We start from the raw sequence: 11,871 nt of genomic DNA, 5'->3' as shown, positions 1-11,871 counted from the left end.
TGCTGATATAAATAGCAACCGGTATTGACCCAAGGGTACGTTTGCCTTGGTCAGTGTTGCATCCTGCAAGACAAATGCTGATAGTGGTGGCAACAAAACAGAGATGTCTGTGTGGCTTTGCTGTGGGTGTCCTCGTTGGATAGGTGGCACATCCCCCACTTCTGATGCTCCTGGCTTTTCACTTTAAACCCCTGCACTGAGGATGGGAGGTTGTCCCCTCCCCGAGGTGATGGAAATGGGGGCTTGGTGCCTGTTCAGGAGCAGCTGAGTTGACCCAAGGGTTTGCTGCTGCTGGGAAGGGAAGGGAATGGGAAAGCTTGAGGACAGAACTGGGGCTGGCACTGCTAGGTGACCAGGACATGCCCCCAGGGTCCCCTAGGAGGTCCCTCCGTGCTCTGCACTGCTGTTCCCCTGCCAGACAGTTCAGGGCTCTCTGAGAAAGGCTTTGGTGTTGGACAGAGGTGCTGCAGAGCCCTTTGGGAAAGCTTCCAGGAATAAAATCCCAACTCTGCTTCCTGCAAAACCCCAAAGTGGGGGTGTCCCAGCAGGTGGATCCACCCCCCTGGCAGGCAGTGGTGACCGCAGTTTGGCTGATGCTGGACCAGGGGATTGCTGGGCTCACTCTAAGGTGTGTGGAGCCATCCCAACAACCTGGCCAGCTTCACCCCTGAAGGCTGAGCTGAATAAATGGGAAGCACGATAGATCTCCCTTGGATGGTCCTGGCTCGGTGCCCTCAGCAGAGCCTGGTCTGCAGCTCTGCCCAAGTCAGCAGGAGCATGACGTGAAATACTTTGGTCTCACCAGAAGTATTTTTTTTTACATTTATTTTGGTTTTAATTATAATTTCTGGCTCGTGTGTGTATGCAGCAAATGCTGCCAACAGGTTGGCACAAGCGGAGGGGACCCCTCGGAGCAGGAGAGACCCGGCTCAGAGTGCAGCCCACGGGCACAGAGCAGAGGCGGTGTTTCAGCAGAGATCTAATTAGCGGTTCTAATGAGCCCTGATTTCTTCGTCACCTGCAGGTCTCAGCTGCTTCTCAGGCTGCATTGCAGAGCTGAAACATCAAGGGGTACATATGGGTGGGGGATGCCCCACAGTAATAGCACCATGGGACAGCACAGCCCTCTCCGTTCCCACATTCCCTGCTCATCCAGGCTCGCTGTGGGGACCTTAGTGGGCACAGGGAGCAGGCAGCCAGGGAGAAAAGTGCTAATTAAACTCTTCTCTAGCCTCTGCCACGCTTTGGCTGGCAGGGAGCTACTCCAAGGGGAATGGAGAGTTACGGTAGAGTAGAAAAATTAGGGCATGGGGTAGAGGGGCAATAAGGCATAAAATCACAGCTGGGCAGAAGAGGATGCAAAACATGTGCAAACTGTGAGCTTTGCTCTCTTTTTTGTTTTTTCTTTTCCTTCCCTGAGCATCCCTGTTCCCAGAGCACAACCAGCCCATCCTTCCTGGCACAGCTTGTCCCATCCAAGAAGCAAGAACCGAAGTGATGCCTTTATCTCAGACCTGTTGGGTAGTGGCTGGGACAAGCAGCATGCTGGGTGTGATGCCTTTTGGACAACGTTGAGCAGTAGAAAGCAGAGCCAAGCTTAAACCACATAAAACCATGGTTGTCCTGGCAAAAAAGGAGTTGCAGGCATGGTGCAAAGTGAAGGGAGAGTCCGTGCCCCTTGCAGAGGTGGGTGGGCTCTGGCCATGGCAATTTGAGCTTGCGGGTAAAAGTCTTCATTCCCTGTCATGCTCCCTTCCCTGCTTTCCAGAAAGGCTTATGTTTCCCGTGATTGCTTGGGCAAATTCTTGTGAGCAAGCCAGCAGCTCTCCTCTTGTCTCTTGTAATTACTGTCCCAGTGTTCTCCTTGAGAGAGACCATCTGCTACTCCTCCATCACCAGTCATCTTCCTATCTCCCTGGCGCAGCCCTTTCCCCGGAGAATGTGGCTAATCGTGCTGATGGTGCATCTCCTGAGGTCCCACGCTGCTCGTTAAGCTCCATCAGATCAAAGGTGGCTGCTCCATCAGCTGTTGAACCAGCCACACATTCGGGGGGCTCTGCTGTGCCCTGTGCTGGCCAAGAAATGAGAAGCCAGGGGCTGTGGGCAACGGGAGCTGGTGACCCCATCAACCCTTGTCCCCTCTCTCCATGCTTTGCACAGCTTCTGAGCAGACCAAGGCTGTGACTGTAGGGGCACCCCAGGACCTTTTTGGAAGTCAAGTAGGGGGGTGGGATATCCCTGGGGGGACAGGGGCTGAGTGAGGACAGGCACGTGGTGACCAGCCCAGCGTGGGGCGGCTTGGAGCACTGGGGTGACACAGGGTGCTGCTTGGGGGGTGCAACATCCAGAACAAGCAGGTTTGGGGTCAGAAACAAGATGCATTTCTGAGAGCTTTGGGACTCCCAGGAGCAGCAGAGCCAGGCTTTGAGTCGATGCACCAGCAGAGGGGAGGGTGGGAAGCAGCTCAGCGCTCGGCTGCACCCCGGTGCTATTAGTCTCTTGCTTTTAATCAACAGCAAATGAGTCTCTGGGGGCCTATTCTCTTGCTGCAGGATACCAGAAACTTTCATTGAAGTCAATAGAAGTTACTTGTACCCTTAGGCAGGAGGCTGTGGTCCTGGGAAGTTGCTAGGGAGCTGTGATTTATGCTGGGTGTCCCAGACTCGACCAAAGCTAGTGCCTGCCTCTTGGAATAATTCACAACTAAATGTACATTTATATAAAATATACAGTAAAACCATCACATTTTATTAGGGGAGGGCGTGCGATAAATTTTTATGTTGAAGCTTCCAGCAGCCGAAGGTGAAAAGCGTCTTCAGGAAAATCACTGACATGGAAATAGGCTTTCATCCTACCATATCAGGTGGCTCGTTTGGATTTTTAAGGAACCTCATTAGAGCATTAAATGATCTGTAAAGGGTGAAACATTTTTTTTTCTTTTTTTTCAGAGGCTCTGTTGCTGGCCAAGCTCTGAGGGTGGTGGGTCCTGAGTGCTTGCTGAGCCCACTGAGGCTTGCTCTGCCCCGCAGCCCCGTTCCCAGTCTGTCCTCAGAGCCAGGCAAGAGCGCTCGTTGTTTATTCATGTTGGCAAACATCCTCCTAAAAGCCCCTATAAAACTGATTTTCTGTCTGTTAATCAAAATTATTGTCTACAAAAATATATGCGCGTCTCCTCCAGGATTTATCCGAAAGCTTTAGCTGCGTATTTATATCCCCATGCCTGCGGATGAGCCAGGTGCCTCCTGCGAGTCTCCTCCATCCAGCTTGCCCAAGGCTTCGCGCTGGCACGTAAACGCTCCCATGTGCCGAGTACTGTGTGCCGAATCCTTGTAGGCAGCCTCCAACCCTCCAGGCTGGGAAACCCTGCTCCTGGCTTTGACTCCTGCGCTCTCCCCTCAGTCCTGCTGTCCTCGCTTAATTCGTTTTCATCCAAGAGCTCGTGCCGCTCTCCCCTTGTGAGAGCGTCTGCTTGCCCATCTGCGAGGCTGTGAGAAGGGCTTCCCAAGCTCTGAGCGGCCCTTCTGCTCCAGCTCCTGATTTCCCCTCCTAGAACAACCCCCTCCATGACTTTGTAAGGCGAGTGGATGCTGCAAAGAAGGGGTTTTTAAAGATGACTGAGAATACAAAACATCAGAAATTCTTAAACCATTCCAAGGCCAGAAATAACCTCTACACCTGAAGCCCTGGAAGCATTTCAATACCGTGTTTCGGGTTTAAAACCGCCTGAGAGCTGGTGAGGATGGTTTAAGCATTTATAAGTACCACGCTCGCTATGTGAGGAAGAAATAAAATGGTCGAGACAGGGAGAGATGAGCGATTTTGCAGGCATTTGTCCCTTTAGCAACATTTCAAGGACATTGGCACCACCTGGGCTTGAGCAGCTCAGTCCGCGGAGGAGCTGAGGGGAAAGAGCTGAAGCCCTGGGGCAACAAAGCCCTTTGCAATGAGCCCCCCAAAATCCTGGTCATTGCAGACTGGTGAATCTCCAGCAAGTCAGGGCCACCCACAAGACCCAGCATGACTGGGTCAGGAGAGGCGAGAAAGATGATACGCAAACCTCTGCTATCTGTTATCCTCTGCATCCCCCTTCCCAGGATTATGCAGTTAATGGCGATGAAATCTTCTGATTTGCTATTTTGTAAGAATTCCCCATCCCTGGAGGTGTTGAAGGCCAGGTTGGATAGGGCTTTGAGCAACCTGATGCAGTGGGAGGTGTCCCTGCCTGTGGCAGGGGGTAGGACTGGATGGGCTTTAGGGTTCCTTCCAATCCAAACCCTTCTATGATTCTAAAAAGCTTTGCTTTCACAAATGAACAGTTTTTAAAAAACATCTTAATGTACATAATCAGAGGCTTCTGAACTTAGCCAAGGTTGGAGAATAACTAAACAAAGGTGTGTGGTTGCTTTGCTTGCACTCGTATATTTAAAAAAATGAGTAATTCACAGAAAAGCATTCCAATCCCTGTACGTGAAGGACTTGCCAAGTTTGTAAAGTGCTCAATACTTTTTAAGTAGTGTTTCCAACCCTCTGTTTTCTGGACAAAAGCTTGGCAGGGGAGAGATTTTCCTGTTCATAATTTAGCATGTGAATTAAGGGAATGCAGGGACAGGATGAGGGGAAAAGGATTTTAGCTAACAGAGGGGAGATGGAGGTGGGATCTTAGGGAGAAATGTTTTGCTGTGAGGGTAGGGAGGCCCTGGCCCAGGTTGCCCAGAGCAGTGGTGGCTGCCCCATCCCTGGAGGGGTTCAAGGCCAGGTTGGATGGGGCTTGGAGCCCCTGATGCAGTGGGAGGTGTCTCTGCCCATGGCAGGGGGTGGGACTGGATGGGTTGTAATGTCCCTTCTGACCCAAACCATTCTCTGATTCTGTGATTAAAGAGGATGTACAGCCTTTTTTTTTTTTCCTCACTCTGTTTAATGTAGAGATCATGCTTTTAAAATATTTAGGGGTGGCAGTGCTGTAATGGGGCTCCAGGAGGGGGAATTCGGCTGCTGAGGCTGAGCCAGCCAAGGAGTGACCCTGGCTGCACCCAACTCCTCTCCATCGCATCCCTTGGGTCCCTGCCTTGCATTTATAACACGGAAAGGCAAAGCTTTGCTGTGTCATTAGCTGCTAAAGCACTGACTGATGGAGCCTAGGAGGATTTACCAAGGGCAGGATCATTTTATGCGTGGCCTGGATCCTATATTTTTCTGCTGGCTTTTGCTCCCAGGCTCTGTGACACTTGGCCAGGCCGCGAGCAGCTTGGCTTTGGCAGCCTTTGCCCTCCAAACGTGCTCCTGGGCTTCGCAGCGTGTGGTCACCAGAGCTGCCCACTGCAAAGCTGTGTTAACTGGCTTTTTAGCCTCTCATTAAAAAGGGGGAGGAGGCTCGAAAAAGGAACCTCAATTAAGAGAGGTGAAAGTCAAAACATCAAGAAAAGCTTTTAGTTGAAGAGCAGCCCTGCAGGGAAACGCAAAGGCGAGTCACTTGTTTGGCAGTTTTACAGATGGTGATAATGTCACTTTTTGGAGAAAAGAGAGGGGAAAAAAAGCGAGCTGGGTGGTCGGGAGCTTTGAAGAAGTAGGACGCGCACAAAGGCAATGAGAAGGGAGAGAGAAAGCACCACTGTGTGGCTACCAGCTCCCCATTGCAGCCCACCTTGCAGGGACAGCCCTGTCCCTCCAGCCACTACTGGGCTGCAGCCGTGCTCCTCGGAGTCACCCGGCTCAGCCAGCACATGGAGAAGCCACAACTGTCCCGCTGAGTCTATGTGATTCCTCAGACTATGGAAAGGTTTCCTCTATTTAACTCAAAATATGAAGGAAAAATCATGGAATGGGTTGGGTTGGAAGGAATCTCAAAGTCCATAGGGTTCATAGTATGGTAGAATGGATTGTGTTGGAAGGGACCTCAAAGCCCATCCAGTTCCACCCCCTGCCACGGGCAGGGACACCTCCCACTGGATCAGGTTGTCTGCCCAGATCCCAACTTGGCAGCAGAGACCCAAGAGAACAGGGTCCACAACAACTCTTGACAACTCTCCACAGGACAGCTCTAACTCTAAGCCAAAGGCTAAGGCTACCCTCAACCCTAAGGACTCTCCGTGGACAGTTGTCCCTGCAGAGAGCTGGCCATGGCGAGTTGTCCCTCCTTGAAGGAGCAGGACTGCTGCTACATCCCTACAGATCTTCTCTTCCCTGTTTTCACTTGACTTTAGTTTTTCTCCTCTTTCCACACTTCCCTCGCTTTTCTCGTTCCAGCTGCATTGTGGTTTGTTGCCCCCATTCCCCAGCCCTGCTTCTTGAGCTCGCCCCGAGTGAGGAGAGGCCACCAGCAGTGGTGTTTTGCAGGGAAATATCTTCCATATCTCTGTAGTTTATGACCTGGAAGAACAATTAAAGGAAGGTTTGAACCCACCCCCTGTCCTTAGAGAAACCACCCCCAAAGCTCGTGGAGAATAATGCAGATAAAGCAATATTTTGCCATTGCTGGGTTTTGGTGAGCTCAAATTTTTGCTTCCAAGGTTTCACCACCAATAATTCTCAGTGGGTTCTCAGCATTTGCTCTCTGACATCCTGGATCCCTGATTACCACTCAGGAGATGTTGCCCTCTGCAGGACAGGGTTGCAGTGGCTTTTACTCATGAACTCAGAGCTTCCAGAAAAGTCAATATTTTATTTTCTTTCTTGGGATACAGTGTTGAATTTCCCTGGTTATGAGCGCACTGGCTCTACCCCATCCCTGTGCCCAGAGCACACAGCCAGCATGGGCTCGCTGGTGGAAAGCACCTTGAGGAGCGCTCAACCCCAGCTTAATCAGTCTTGAGAAGAGAAATACTCCCAGGGGAGGGAGTTATGGCCATGAAGGTCCTGTAGCTCTTGAGATTCATGTTGGTTTTATCTCGGCTCCAAATGAGTGGGAAGGGTCAGCTGCCATTCTCGTTTGAAAGATGCTTCTCTGAAGGGCACCTCGCAGCAAGGAGGTGGGAACCTTGGAGATACTGAAGCAGAGGGGTGTGTTTCCTTTGCCTGGGGATGAGTTTTCATTACTATCCCAGTGAATTGGTTAGCAGGTAGAAACATTAATAAAAAAAATGGGACATTTTACCAATCTGGTCCTGTACTGAGAAGCACGAGATCAGTGGAGGATCATGAAGAATAAGACTGAAATTACAGAAATCTCAGGGCTGGCTGGGAGCCAAATCCAATACTGGATTTATGGCAAGTCAAATGTTGTGTCATCTTTTCCCTAAAAGCCTTTTCTAGGTTTCATACTCATTAAATCAAGGGAGGAGACCTCCACAACTGACTAAAACTAACCAGTCCAGCTCAGTTTCTGGCTGGTAGATACTCACGAGATCACAGAATGGTTTGGGTCAGAAAGGACCTCAAAGCTCTACCAGTTCCACTGGATCAGGTTGCTCCAAGCCCCACCCTGCCTGTCCTTCAACCTCTCCAGGGATGGAGCAGCCACAGCTAACCTGGGCCAGGGCCTCTCCATCCTCACAGAAACGTATTTCTTCCTAATGTCTAATTTAAATCTCCCCTCTTTCAGCTTAAAACCATTTTAAGATGCCAATGAGCAATCTGCAGCTAGGGAGTCATTAGCAAAAATTATTCAGTGAGCAGTTTGGAACAAGGAATAAACTTGAGAAACTTCAGCACTTGTTGGCTGATCACAGGGAAAAAGAAGAGAGAGAACTCGGTGCCTGAATTATTTGTGATGACTTGATTACACCGGCAAAGGATGATGGAAGATAGAAACAGCAGTCAAAATTTTCTGCCTTTTTCCACCTACGCAGTTTTCTTGGATCCACTCAAAATTAATGGTGTGTTCGATATCAGACCCGCTCAAGTGCCGAGTGACTCTGAGCCTAAATGTTTTTTGATTTAGTACCCTGTCCAGTAGTACTATGCCTTATATTTTGGATCTCTCCAAGATTTAAATCAGGTGACAAGTGAAGGCTTTGATAATCCGAAGTCCTGCTTCTGCAGGGGAGGTGACAGCCCTCTTTAGATGACCCTAAACACTTCAAGATGGGAAGGAGCTCGCACCTTGTAAGACCAATCTAGAAATAATGCAGCCATATGAAACCAGAAAGCTGAATGCAAAGCTCAGGAGGTGTTGGGAGAGGAAGATGAGACATAAAGATCATGAGCTGAGAGCTCCTGAGATCATTTGGAGCTGGGAGATATGAAGTAAAGAGGAACCTGTCCCAACAGGTTTGAGCTTGGTGAACTGAACCTCCTCGCAGCCCTACGCGAGTTTGTCCGTGCTCAGCCCCTCAGGACTGGTAATGGGGTGGGTCTTTTCCCAGGTGTTTGCAGGATTTACCCAGCTCTAATTTTCCGTCCCACTAAAAAACTGCAGATCTCACAGGAAAGCTGCTTTCCCATGAGACTTCGCACTGAATCTTGCGCATCCCAGGGGGGCTGCAGAGCACCCAGCAAGCTCTGGTATGTGTAGGCTCAGCTAAATCCAGAAGCACACAAGGTATTCCCCACGGGAGGTGCATTACCTGCTCTTGTGCACACAGCAGCTACCGTTCAAGTGGAGATGAAAACCCTGCTGGGATCAGCACACTTTTAATTAATGGCAATTTTGCAGAAAATACTGTATGTCCAAAATGACCCCGTGAAGAATTGAGGCACGCTGTCTCGCTCTGGGTTTTTAATCACAGGCCTCGGGATTTATTGAGACATCCAGGCTGTGTTTTCTGAGCTTTAGGAGGCTCTTTCTATTACAAATCCGTGGATTTTTATGCATTTGGTAATGGATTTCTGATGGAATTTTGAAACTGGAGAGAAGCCACTAGTGGGGACTCTTCAGGGCATCGCTCTTGGCACCCGAAGAAGGAAAAAAAATGGAGAGGGGGTGGAAAACTTAATGAAAAAATATATTTGTATAAACAATCAATGAAGATCGCGTTTGTGTGTTAAACAACCACCTTGAAATTGGTCTGTCTCAAAGGACTGAGCAATTGCAGGCTACCTTAGCATGAATGATTTATGACATTCATGAACTTGGCAACTGCATCAGTTTTCCTAAACCTGGCAGCAAACACCACCTGCATATTAAGTGAAGATTTATGATTTATAAAACTCACCTCATTATGCAGAGGAACATGAATTGTCTTATGTGTGCAGTCTATAACTCCTGGGACAGATGAAAAGGCAGCTATGACACACAATTTATGTGTTCTTGCTGCTGAAGTTGGTGAGGCAAAAACAGGCAGAATAACTGGGTCTTTGAGCCGGGGATTTTCAAAGCTGTCTATGTTCCTTCTCCCAGAACGACGTCATGGCTAAAATTGCCCGCTCTCTTGGAGGGGAAAAACAAACCAAACCTTGCAAAGATTCATGGTGGAGGTCATCTGAACCAACGTGCTAAGTGATGCCCTCCCTCCAAAAAACACAGGAATAGGAAGCATCTGAGACACCTCCATGGAAATAACACGCTTGGTGTTGAGCTCGTTGCTTGTATTTTTCCCCACCCTGTCCTCTCCTGACCTTTCTCTCTCCTGGCTTCAAGGAAGGAAGAGTTTTGGTGTCAGAGACTAAAATGTGGCATTTGGTTAGGTGTGGAATTCATGTCACTGAGAGAGGACTGAAGCAGAAAGCCCGTGAGCACAGGGTACCAGCTGGTTTCCCTCTCGCTGGGTCAGGAGAGCATTTGAGAGGCTTGAAAACAGACAGGGCTGATGGACTGAAAAACGAGTGACATGATCTGAGGAGAAAATGCCCCAAGTCAGGACTCATCCCTGATCTACCCTGTGAGTTTGAGTGAATCACTCATTGCTTGTGCTTATTGTTTCCTTATTTGCTTAAAAATAAGATGCCCAAGAGAGCAGGTGCTGGTACGGTTCTGTTGGAAGGTCCTGTGCTCTCTGGTTACTGCTGAGAGCAGGAGAAATCTCAGCCTCGGGCTTCCCCTGTGTGTTAAGGGCACCAGAGGACAGGGACATCCCCTCTGTCGCTGCCCCAGCTTGGGCAGGACTTCCAGGGGTGGACAGGGTGTCATTGCTGTCCCTGGGCTCCTGGACCTGTGCAGCGACTGCTGCACAGGTCCAGGAGCCCAGAGACAGCAGTGACATTGCTGCTGGAGTCCAAGAACATTGCTGCTGGAGTCTAAGGTGGGATGCTCACTTGCTTACTGACCTCAGGATGCTCCTTGGCTCCAGGGATGTGGGCAGGACACAGGGGTGCAACGAGGGCATCAGGCTCCCCCTGTACCTCTGGATCCATCTCCTTGTGAAGTAAAAAAAGCCAGCAGGGGAAAAAAACAGCTTGGTTGAACAGAGAGATCTTGAGTGATATCAAGAAGAAGAGAAATGTTTATGGGCTCTGGAAGAGGGGACAGGCCTCTTGGGTGGACTTGGAGGGAATTGAGATTGTGGAGAGAAAAAATCAGAAGGGCTAAGGCTCAACTAGAAATCAGATTGGCAAAGTCTGTGAAAGATAACAAAAACTCTTTCTATAAATATATAAATAATAAAAGGAGGATGAGGGAGACCATACAGTCCCTATTGGACGCAGAAGGAACAACAGTGACAGGGGATGAGGAAAAGGCTGAGGTACTTAATGCCTTCTTTGCCTCAGTCTTGAATTGGAAAGAAAGTTGTTCCCCCTGTGTACTAACCCAGGAGCTAGAGGAGCAAAATGAGGCTCCCGTGATCCGAGAGGAGGTGGGCAGAGCCTTGCTAGCCCGACTAGACACCCACAAGTCTATGGGGCCAGATGGGATTTAACCAAGGGTATTGAAGGATCTGGCGGGTGTGCTGGCCAAACCCCTTTCCATCATCTTCCAACAGTCCTGGAAGACTGGGGAAGTCCCACTGGACTGGAGGCTGATGTAGTGCCCATCTACAAGAAGGGTCGCAGGGAGGACCCAGGGAACTACAGGCCTGTCAGTCTGACCTCAGGGCCAGGGAAAGTCATGGAGCAGGTGATCTTGAGTGCTATCATGAAGCACATGCAAGAGAACCGGGTGATCAGGTCCAGTCAACACGGGTTCACAAAAGGCAGGTCTTGCCAGACTAACCTGATCGCCTTCTATGACAAAGTGACTCGGCAGCTGGATGAGGGAAAGGCTGTGGATGGATCTTCCTGGACTTCAGTAAAGCCTTTGACACAGTTGCTCACAGCATTCTGCTTTGGAAACTGTCACCTCTGGCCTGGACAGGCGCACACTCTCCTGGGTGGAAAACTGGTTGGCTGGAGGGCCCAGAGAGCGGTGGGAAATGGAGTTAACTCCAGCTGGAGGCCAGTGACAAGTGGGGTTCCCCAGGGCTCAGGGCTGGGTCCAGCCCTGTTCAATGTCTTTATCAATGACCTGGATGAAGGCATCGAGTGCACCCTTAGCAAGTTTGCGGACGACACTAAGCTGGGTGGAAGTGTCGATCTGCTGGAGGGTAGGGAGGCTCTGCAAAGGGATCTGGACAGGCTGGACCGCTGGGGAGAGTCCAATGGCAGGAGGTTTAACAAGGCCAAATGCCGGGTCCTGCACTTGGGGCACAACAACCCTGAGCAGCTCCACAGTAAGAGAAGTCTGGCTGGAAAGCTGCCTGGAGGAGAGGGACCTGGGGGTGTTGGTTGACAGCAACTGAACATGAGCCAGCAGTGGCCAAGGTGGCCAAGAAGGCCAATGGCATCTTGGCTTGGATCAGAAACGGCGTGACCAGCAGGTCCAGGGAGGTTCTTCTCCCTCTGGACTCAGCACTGGTGAGACCGCTCCTCGAATCCTGTGTTCAGTTCTGGGCCCCTCACGACAAGAAGGTTGTTGAGGCTCTGGAGCGAGTCCAGAGAAGAGCAACAAAGCTGGTGAAGGGGCTGGAGAACAGGCCTTATGAGGAGCGGCTGAGAGAGCTGGGGGTGTTTAGCCTGGAGAAG

The sequence above is a fragment of the Phaenicophaeus curvirostris genome, chromosome 15 (genome assembly GCF_032191515.1).
Source record: "Phaenicophaeus curvirostris isolate KB17595 chromosome 15, BPBGC_Pcur_1.0, whole genome shotgun sequence".
NCBI classification, from domain to species: Eukaryota; Metazoa; Chordata; class Aves; order Cuculiformes; family Cuculidae; genus Phaenicophaeus; species Phaenicophaeus curvirostris.
This window is presented reverse-complemented; position numbering follows the sequence as displayed.